Source organism: Tachyglossus aculeatus, chromosome 1, assembly GCF_015852505.1.
Source record: "Tachyglossus aculeatus isolate mTacAcu1 chromosome 1, mTacAcu1.pri, whole genome shotgun sequence".
Taxonomy (NCBI): domain Eukaryota; kingdom Metazoa; phylum Chordata; class Mammalia; order Monotremata; family Tachyglossidae; genus Tachyglossus; species Tachyglossus aculeatus.
In genome coordinates this window covers 142,123,801-142,135,131 of record NC_052066.1, presented here as the reverse complement: position 1 = coordinate 142,135,131, position 11,331 = coordinate 142,123,801, and the positions used below count along the sequence as shown (strand labels likewise).

Here is an 11,331-nt window from a genome sequence, read left to right as displayed (position 1 = left end):
GCTTCCTTTCCTTCCAAACTCCTACCATGCTGATACAAATAATTATCATACCCAGCTTTAATTACTGCAAATCTTTCACACTGGTCTTCTTCTCGTGTCCCTCCACTCACCCTCCCAGATCATTTTGCTAAAATCAGTTGGCCCCTCAACTCCTCACTCCTCTAAAACCTCCGATGTTTACATATTCATCTCTGCATCAGACAGAAACTCCTCACCACGGGCTTTAAGTCAGTCAGTCAACTCTTTCTTCTTATTACCTATCCTCACTCCTCTCAATCAATGGTATTTATTGAGCAGTTACTGTGTGCAGAGCACTGACTGTGTGCAGAGCACTCTACTAATGGCTTAGGAGAGTACAATAGAGCAGAGTTAGTAGATAAGTTCCCTGCTCACAGTGCTCTCTGTACAACCCAGCTCAAACATTTCAGTCCTCTGACACTAACTTCCTCACTATGCCTCAATCTTATTTTCCTGCAATCAACCCCCTGTTCACATCCTCCCCCCTTACCTCTCCTGGTGTATTCACCACTCTCTCCACCTTCAAATTCTTACTAAAATCATGTGTCCTCCAAGAAGCCTTCCCTGACTAACCTCTCATATCGTTCTCCTGTCTGTGTTATGCTATTGGTCCTGTACCCATTTAGCATTTTGATTCTCACTCCACCCCGACTCCTATGAAAGCTCAGCTGGTAGAGCAGAGGACTGCAGTGTGGCAACCCCATTGGAGGGATTCTTAGGTCACTGGTTAGATTCCGGCTCATAGGAGGTGTGTGCTCAGTGCTTAGTAGAGTGCCTGGCACAAAGTAAATACTTAACAAATACCATCTTTATCAGTATTATCACTTTTATGAACCTTTCTTTAAACTCTTCTCCTTCCCCTCACAGTAACTGATTTCACGTCTGTCTCCTCTGCTCCCCCTCTCAGGGTCACACCTGGAGACTTTCCAGTACTCTGCCAGTCACGACTACAGGAGGAAGAGTCAAGCAGAGGCATTCCCATTCCATTCCTAGCTTGGGCAGAGGATTAGTGAGTGTAAGGCAATCTGCTACAAGTCAAGACTCCCCTATGCTGGGCAGTAGCAGCATGGGAGAGAGTAGAGGGTGGAAACTCAAGTTTACTGTGCTGAAGGAGACAATGGCAAATGATGTCCGTATTTTTAGCAAGAAAACTCTATGGATACACTACCAGAATGATTGCAGATGGAAGTGGAGCATTCTAGGAAGGCTGTGTCTATGGCGTTGCTATGGGTCAGACATGATTCAACAGCATAAGATAACAATTTCCCTGCTCGATTGTAAACTCTTTGGAGGATCATGACTACTGCCTCTATATTATTATAGCCTCTAAAGTGCTTAGTACAGTGTTCTGTGCCCATTAAGTGCCTCCACTCTAGGACAATGGAGAAATCTGACTTTTCGTTACCGGCATCCTAAACTGGAGCTCCCAAGACCAGCCTGGGCATACCTGCATGGAATTTGTGATTGTTCATTTGCTGGAGTTCAGTACATATTTATTTTTATTATCAAGTGCCGTTCAGTCTTTTCCGATTCACAGCGACTCCAAGTATGTATTTTCTATATATACGTATTTATAGAGAGAAGGTGATTTCAGGAAGAGTTCTTCACATGAGAGAAACATTACTTCACTGGAAATTTAGAGCTTTTCCCCAGTTTCTTCCTCAGTTTTGGTGTGTATTCCTGTTGGAGGAAATGTGAGAGCTGCTTCCAAATAACAATTTTTTAAAAATGAAAAAATGTATAGCTAATCCATGATGCTCCACTCCCATTCCTGCTTTTTCTCTGCCACCAGAGAGAAAAAGTTCTCTCAGTTCTTAAAAGCCATTTTCAACCCTACACTAAAGAACCTCTGATTTTTGACCTCTGGATTATATTGAGCCTTAACTGAACCCTGCTGAGTTTTGAAACACTGGAATTGGCTCTTATGGGCCAGAATGCCCCTTTTGGTGTTCTTGCATTCAGCACCCCAGAAACATGCATTAATCTCATCGAGCAGAACAAAACCACGGAAATTAGCTTAGGAACAATAACGTAGAGAGATTGGAAAACATTTCCAAGACTGCCACATGGTGAAACAGTATCAGCTTTTGGCTGGGTGCAGGCTATGAATTGAGCTACACTAAAATGCCAAGTAATCATAATAATATGATTACCAGGATTCCTCTCCCGGTTCTCCTCTTATCTATCCGGCCGTTCATTTTCAGTCTCTTTTGCAGGCTCCTCCTCCCCCTCTCATCCCCTTAATGTAGGGGTTCCTCAAGGGTCAGTTCTTGGTCCCCTTCTGTTCTCGATCTACACTCACTCCCTTGGTGACCTCATTTGCTCCCATGGCTTCAACTATCATCTCTATGCTGATGACACTCAAATCTACATCTCTGCCCCTGCTCTCTGTCCCTCCCTCCAGGCTCGCATCTCCTCCTGCCTTCAGGACATCTCCATCTGGATGTCTGCCCGCCACCTAAAACTCAACATGTCCAAGACTGAACTCCTTGACTTCCCTCCCAAACCCTGCCCCTCCCTGACTTTCCCATCACTGTTGACGGCACTACCATCCTTCCCGTCTCACAAGCCCGCAATCTTGGTGTCATCCTCGACTCCGCTCTCTCGTTCACCCCTCACATCCAAGTTGTCATCAAAACCTGCCAGTCTCACCTCCGCAACATTGCCAAGATCCGCCCTTTCCTCTCAATCAATCAATCAATCGTATTTATTGAGCGCTTACTGTGTGCAGAGCACTGTACTAAGCGCTTGGGAAGTACAAGTTGGCAACATATAGAGACAGTCCCTACCCAACAGTGGGCTCACAGTCTAGAAGGGGGAGACAGAGAACAAAACCAAACATATTAACAAAATAAAATAAATAGAATAGATATGTACAAGTAAAATAAATAAATAAACAAATAGAGTAATAAATATGTACAAACATATATACATATATACAGGTGCCGTGGGGAAGGGAAGGAGGTAAGACGGGGGATAGAGAGGAGGACGAGGGGGAGATGAGGGGGGCACAAGAGAGAAGGGAGAGAGACACTGGACCTCAGCTCACCCTGAAGCAGGCTCCGTCCGATCCATCTCATATTCAATCAATCAATCAATCAATCATATTTATTGAGCGCTTACTGTGTGCAGAGCACTGTACTAAGCGCTTGGGAAGTACGAGTTGGCAACATATAGAGACAGTCCCTACCCAACAGTGGGCTCACAGTCTAGACGGGGGAGACAGAGAACAAAACCAAACATATTAACAAAATAAAATAAATAGAATAGATATGTACTAGTAAAATAAATAAATAGAGTAATAAATATGTACAAACTCCATCCAAACCGCTACCCTGCTCGTTCAAGCTCTCACCTTATCCCATCTGGATTATTGTATCAGCCTCCTCTCCGATCTCCCATCCTCCTGTCTCTTCCCACTTCAATCCATACTTCATGTCGCTGCCCGGATTGTCTTTGTCCAGAAACGCTCTGGGCATGTTACTCCCCTCCTCAAAAATCTCCAGTGGCTATCAATCAACCTATGTATCAGGCAGAAACTCCTCACCCTCGGCTTCAAGGCTGTCCATCCCCTCACCCACTCCTACCTCACCTCCCTTTTCTCCTTCGCCAGCCCAGCCTGCACCCTCCGCTTCTCTGCTGCTAATCTCCTCACCGGGCCTCATTCTCGCCTGTCCTGCCATCGACCCCCGGCCCATGTCCTCCACCTGGCCTGGATTGCCCTCCCTCCCCACATCCGCCAAGCTAGCTCTCTTCCTCCCTTCAAAGCCCTACTGAGAGCTCACCTCCTCCAGGAGGCCTTCCCAGATTGAGCCCCCTCCTTCATCTCCCCTTCCCCATCCCCCCCCGCCTTACCTCCTTCCCCTCCCCACAGCACCTGTATATATGTTTGTACATATTTATTACTCTATGTATTTATTTATTTTATTTGTACATATTCATTTTATTTATTTTATTTTGTTAATATGTTTTGTTTTGTTCTCTGTCTCCCCCTTCTAGACTGTGAGCCCACTGTTGGGTAGGGACCATCTCTATATATTGCCAACTTGTACTTCCCAAGCGCTTAGTACAGAGCTCTGCACACAGTAAGTGCTCAATAAATACGATTGAATGAATGAATGAATGAGTGAATATAACACTTATTAAGTGCTGACAATGTGCTTGAACAGTGAGGTAAATGCAAGGTTATTCATTCATTCATTCAATTGTATTTATTGAGCACTTACTGTGTGCAGAGTACTGTACTAAGCACTTGGAGAGTACAGGTTCACAACATATAGAGACCATCCCTACCCAACAGTGGGCTCACAGTCTAGAAGGTTATGAGAGCAGACACAGTCCCTTTTTCAAATGGGGCTTATGGTCTATCTTCTCCACATTTTGTGGTTGAGGAATCCGTGGCCCGGTGAAGTTGTGACTTGCCCAAGGTTACAGAATAGGCCGATCCAGAGATGGGACTAGAACCCAGACCCTCTGGCTCCCAATCTCCTGCTCTTCCCATTATTTACATTAATTAAAAAATTTCCAAATACACATTTTCATGATTGTAGGCTCATCGTGGGCAGGGAATATGTCTACCAACAATGTTATTTGGTTATATCATACTATCCCAAGCCTTAGTATAATGCTCTGCACACAGCAAGCCCTCAATAAGTACGATTGATTGATTGATATGCATGTGTAAGCTTCTTGATGGCAGGGAACATGTTTACCATCTCTGTTATATTTCATTCTCCCTAGAGCTTAGTACAGCATTCTGCTCTGCACACTGAAAGTGCTCAATAAATACGTTTGATTACAGGCAAAAAGGGAGATTGGTGGAGGGAAATGACAACAGAAGGAATGGTTCACAGATGCAGTTTGCCAACAATGAGCTCTTAGAACTTGTTAGCAGCTGAGAGGGGCTATTATATGAATGTATACCCAGATGCTCTCTTAATCAATCAAATCCCACCACCTGCTGCTCGTAACAAGCTTACAGTCTAGAAAAGGGGAGACAGAGATTAATAGGCTCCAAGTGAATAGGAAGTTTAATGCAATGAACGATCATCTTTTGAGTATGATATTGGGGAGAGTGCAAATGCAGTCCCCTCCACTATCACAAATTATACAGTCAAGTTTCCCTTATTTTGGGGAAATCACAGGGGTCAGCCTACCAGAGTGCAATGGATGAGTCATCATCATCATCATTCGTATTTATTGAGTGCTTACTGTGTGCAGAGCACTGTACTAAGCGCTTGGGAAGTACAAGTTGGCAACATATAAAGACAGTCCCTACCTAACAGTGGGCTCACAGTCTAAAAGGGGGAGACTGAGAACAAAACCAAACATACTAACAAAATAAAATAAATAGAATAGATATGTACAAGTAAAATAAATAAATAGAGTAATAAATATGTACAAACATATATACAGGTGCTGTGGGGAAGGGAAGGAGGTAATATGGGGGGATGGAGAGGGGGACGAGGGGGAGAGGAAGGAAGGGGCTCAGTCTGGGAGTCCCTTATCTTGTCTTATGATGATGAGTTGTCTCCGATTTGTAGTGGCCCAATGGATACATCTCTCCCAGAACACTCTACCTCCATGTACAACCATCCTGGTAGTGGATCCATAAGTTTACTTGAGAAAAATATGGAAGCAGTTTACTATTACCTTCTTCTGCACAGTAAACTTGAATCACCACTCTCAACTCCTACGCTGCCGCTGCCCAGCACAGATAAGTTTTTGACTTGTCTTCCACTCACTAGCTACGGGCCAACCTAGGAATGGAATGGATATGCCTCTGCTTGACTCTCCCTCCCTTAGCTGAGACTGGTAGAGTACTGGAAACTCTTCAGGTGCCATCCTAGGGCTGGGTGGAGGGCAGGGGGATGATGAGTCTCACTGTTGGAAAACCATGTACGTGATCCTGATATCTCCTCTGCCATGTAAGCATTCACTGATTCATTGTCATATTTATTGAGTGTTTTGAGTGCCTAAGGTCACACACCAGACAAGTGGCAGTGCTGGGATTAGAAACCATGTCCTTCCAACTCCCAGACCCATCTATCCACTGGGCCATACTGCTTCTCACCCAGAAGACAGATTTACAACCGGAGACAGACAGATTTACAACCGGAGACAGCATTCAGGGGCTAAGTGGTATCTGTTGACATCTGATTTTCCTGTCTATCAAAGCTCATTACATCACACCTTTTCTGCTCACATTATTAGAGTTTGGGGAACTAACCTAAATTTTGGAGTCCTTAATCTGTAAAATGGGAGAAGCTTTCATTGTATCTCTTCGGGGCCCTGAGTGAAAACAGCTGTGAATTTCCCAGGCTCATGATAGTATGTAAATGCGAAGAAATTATTTTTCTTTCAGGATTCTTCCTGTGAAAAAGTGTTTACTGTGTATTTCAGGGAGTATCTGAAAAAAAATCTGTTAATCTGGCTGGAGGATTTAGTTTAAGGATTTAGTTTGATCTGGAAACAGCTGCGATTAAATCTCGCTGAAATCCAACATCAAATATTCATTGCAAGATATCCTTAACACCATTAAAATCTGCTCTTGCCGAATGAACTGCAGGGTGATTAAAAAGGGGAAGTTTTGACATTTCTCTACTGTTGGGGAAAAGTGAATGGGTAAATACAATAAACTAAATGAAAGCTGTTAACTCCAATCAATTCTTGGGGGAAAAAGGCTACAAGTGCATCAACAGGGAAATTTTAAGGTACATTCTACAGCCCCTACCGATATGGTTTTTTTTTGTATTAGCATCAACCTTGCCTCTGAGATGTCTTTCGAGGTTTGCTTCCCATCAGTATAGCTCAGAATAATTTTATCATGCTGTGCTCTGATGTCATCCTGTCTAGCTTAGTGATCTTTGGCCTGGAAGAGGTTCGATCACCCCTGTCCAATAAGTTACCATTTCCTATTTGGAAAGCCTCTTAGGTCCAGAGACTTCCTGCAGTAGTAACCCTCAGGGATGAAGCAGCTGTGTTAGCTAAATGCATCCTGGTAATTTCCTCTATTAGCATAGCCATGATACTGAGACTCCTGAATCAGAAATTCTGACACGCCTGTCCTGCTACTCACCTTAAATAAGTAGACGAAGGCCTGAATGAGAGTGGGGAGATCCGGGGTCCCCAGATTAGGTGACTCACGGCATCTATGCCACCGGGCTAGTTCTTTCCCACCACCACTGCAGTGCTCCCCAGCTTCTTCCTCCCTGTTTTTGCCCCACCCCTTCCAGTGGAAAAACGCATGACAGATGAAGTAGTTGCCTGATTTAACAGAACAGCAAAAGTTCAACAGGATTTAGAGGATCTCACATTAACTGTGAGTCCTCTGATGAATAGGAACCATATCTAATTTCCACTTATGTACTCTCTCAAATGGGGATTGAGACTGTGAGCCCCACGTGGGACAGGGACTGAGTCCAACTTGATTTGCTTGTATCCACCACAGCACTATGTGTTTGGCACATAGTAAGCACCTAACGAAAACCATCATCATCATTATTATTATTAGACTCAATAAATTCATTCATTCATTCATTCATTCATATTTATTGAGTGCTTACTGTGTGCAGAGAACTGTACTAAGCACTTGGGAAGTACAAGTCGGCAACATATAAAGATGGTCCCTACCGAACAACGGGCTCACAGTCTAGAAGGGGGAGACAGACAACAAAACAAAACATATGGACAAGTGTCAAGTCATCAGAATAAATAGAAGTAAAGCTAGATGCACATCATTCACAAAATAAATAGAATAGTAAATATGTACAAGTAAAATAAATAGATTAATAAAACTGTACAAACATATATACAGGTTCTGTGGGGAGGGGAAGGAGGTAGGGTGGGGGCGATGGGGAGGGGGAGAGGAAGGAGGGGGCTCAGTCTGGGAAGGCCTCCTGGAGGAGGTGAGCTCTCAGTAGGGCTTTGAAGGGAGGAAGAAAGCTAGCTTGGTGGATGTGCGGAGGGAGGGCATTCCAGGCCAGGGGGAGGACGTGGGCCGGGAGTCGACAGTGGGACAGGTGAGAACAAGGCACAGGGAGGAGGTTAGTGACAGAATAGTGGAGGGTGCAGGCTGGACTGGAGAAGGAAAGAAGGGAGGTGAGGTAGGAGGGGGCAAGGGGATGGACAGCCTTGAAGCCAAGAGTGAGGAGTTTTTGCCTGATGCGTAGGTTGACTGGTAGCCACTGGAGATTGTTGAAGAGAGGAGTAACATGCCTAGAGCGTTTCTGCACAGAGATGATCCAGGCAGTGGCATGACGTATAGACTGAAGCGGGGAGAGACAGGAGGATGGGAGATCAGAGAGGAGGTTGATGCAGTAATCCAGTCGGGATAGGATGAGAGATTGAACCAGCAGGGTAGCGGTTGGGATGGAGAGGAAAGGGTGGATATTGGTGATGTTGTGGAGGTGAGACCAGCAGGTTTTGGTGATGGATTGGATGTGAGGGGTGAACGAGAGAGCGGAGTCGAGGATGACACCAAGGTTGTGGGCTTGTGAGACGGGAAGGATGGTAGTGCCATCTACAGTGATGGGAAAGTCAGGAAGAGGGCAGGATTTGGGAGGGAAGGTAAGGAGTTCAGTCTTGGACATGTTGAGTTTTAGATGGCGGTCAGACATCCAGGTGGAGATGTCTTGAAGGCAGGAGGAGACACGAGCCTGGAGGGAGGGAGAGAGAGCAGGGGCAGAGATGTAGATTTGGGTGTCATCAGCATAGAAATGATAGTTGAAGCCGTGGGAGCGAATGAGTTCACCAAGGGAGTGAGTGTAGATAGAGAACCTTGAGGAACCCATACAGTAAGGGGATGGAAGGGGGAGGAGGAGCCCACAATGGAGACTGAGAATCAATGGCCGGAGAGATAAGATGAGAACCAGGAGAGGACGGGGTCTGTGAAGCCAAGATCGGATAGTGTGTTGAGGAGAAGGGGGTGGTCCACAGTGTCAAAGGCAGCTGAGAGGTCGAGGAGGATTAGGATAGAGTAGGAGCCGTTGGATTTGGCAAGCAGGAGGTCATTGGTGACCTTTGAGAGGGCAGTTTCAGTGGACTGTAGGGGACAGAAGCCAGATTGGAGGGGGTCGAGGACAGAGTTGGTGTTGAGGAATTCGAGGCAGCGGGTGTAGATGACTCGTTCAAGGAGTTTGGAAAGGAATGGTAGGAGGGAGATAGGGCGATAACTAGAAGGGGAGGTGGGGTCAATAAATGCTACTACTACTACTACTACTTGTATTTTTATTCACTTAGGTCTCAGGGAGTGGGTTGCATTTGGACTTGATATTGTTGAGAATGATCTAGTCTCTCCATTTGAAGGACAGGAAATAGAAGAAACTTTACACTTGAGGCTTACAGAGGACTGAGTTATTGGTATAATTTCTCCCAAAGCCTGTGGGGGAACTGCTCTAAAACTATTAGTCCAGTTATTAGATGATATAAAGTCTATAAAAGTTAATAATAAACCTCCAGTTAGCTCAGTTTGGGCAAGGAACATGTGCAGCTGTGTTGTATTGTCTTCACATAGTGTTCTTCACATAGTAATTGCTCAATAAATATCATTGTTTGATGGGGGATTCACTTGTTTGGGCAAACTCCTGCAGTTTACATAATCCAGAATATAACTTTCCAGTTGTGAACGAGAGAGATTTCAGCTCTCTTTCCTAGATACTTACTTCATAGCTTGGGGACTTTATTTTCATTCTGTGACTTTTGTTGTTGTTTTGTGCTTGTTTTTGAAACTTTGAAGGAAATTTTGTCATTTTAGAGTTTCTGATGTACCACAAGTCTATTTTCCCTGTGAACCAGTGTATGAAAATAGTTATTTTTTAGCTTAATATCATCCCCACCCGCCCTCAATTTAAATTTATAAACACATTCCTGCTAAAAGGTATAGGAAAACCTCCAAGGAGCTATGTCTTCAGGGTTTCCATTGGCCAAGTTGCAACTATTTTTAACCTTCTGGTTCTACCCTTTAAGGACACTGGATTTGGCATTTCATTTGCGGCTGGTTGAAACTTGATTATGAGCCCAATCCTCAATAAGCTCTCTGAATTCCTCTGACAAAAGCTGTGAGGCATCCCCCAATCGATCCACATTTCCTATCCGGTCATGCCATCATCTGCTTAAACAAGCACAGATTTCTAGAGTCACTTGTGTCTATCATTTGTACTTATTCATTCATCGTTCTATTCATCAATTTATGCATATTGTCTTCCCCTTTGGACTGTATGTAGATTCTTTAACAATCTACGCACAACTCAGGGCCGAAACCCACTCCTGGGTCTTACTTCAGCGGCTCCTCCACTCCTTCTTCTTCAAATGCCATCGAGTCGTTTCCGACCCATAGCGACTCCATGGACAACCCTCTTTGGAACATCCCATCTTCTGTCATAAAGTCTCCATGGTATGTGCAGCCACTGAGTTTTCTTGGTAAAGATTTGGAAGTTATTTACCATTGCCTTCTTCCTCTCCGTAAAAACTTGAGTCTTTGACATTTTCTTTGATTAACCACCCTTGACTCTTTCCGATGCTGCTGCTGCTCAGCACAGGTGAATCGACTTTGTTGAAGCTTCCGCTTAGACATTTCCATTATGGGTATCCTTAGAGCATAGCTCTAAGTTTCATCAGTGTATATAAACTCTCCTGTTCTGATAATAATAATAATTATTATTATGTTTTTTGTTAAGTGCTTACTATGTACCAAGCACTGTGGTAGACACAAGCAATCTCCAGTGGTTGCCTATCAGCCTTTGAATCAATCAAAAACTCCTCACTCTCGGCTTCAAAGCTCTCTGTTACCTTGCCCCCTCCTACCTCACCTCGCGTCTCTCCTTCTCCAGCCCAGCCTGCATGCTCTGCTCCTCTGCCGCCGCTAACCTCCTCACTGGGCCTCGTTCTCACCTGTCTTGCTGCTGACCCCTGGCCCACGTCTTACCTCTGGCCTGGAATGCCCTCCCTCCACACATCCGCCAAATTAGCTCTCTTCCTCCTTTCAAAGCCCTACTGAGATCTCACCTCCTCCAGGAGGCCTTCCCAGACTGTCTCCCCCTTTTTCCTCTCCTCCTCTTCCCCTCCCCATCACCCCCCTTCCCTCCCTCTACCCTACACCCTTCCCCTCCCCACAGCGCTTGTGTATATTTGCACATACTTACTCTATTTATATTATTAATGATGTGTATATAGCTATTCTTCTATTTATTTTGATGGTATTTACACCTGTCTACATGTTTTGTTTTGTTGTCTGTCTCCCCCTTCTAGACTGTGAGCCCGTTGTTGGGTAGGGTCTGTCTCTATATGTTGCCGATTTGTACTTCTGAAACACTT

The 11,331-nt window shown here is 44.7% G+C and overlaps 1 non-coding gene across 1 annotated transcript; it reads right to left on the bottom strand.

Moving 5' to 3' along the window:
- Nucleotides 1-5,085: 5,085 nt before the first annotated feature.
- LOC119936735 lies at nucleotides 5,086-5,243 on the bottom strand. Its single transcript, XR_005453833.1, has one exon. It is a non-coding gene; the product is annotated as a U1 spliceosomal RNA (small nuclear RNA).
- Nucleotides 5,244-11,331: the final 6,088 nt, after the last annotated feature.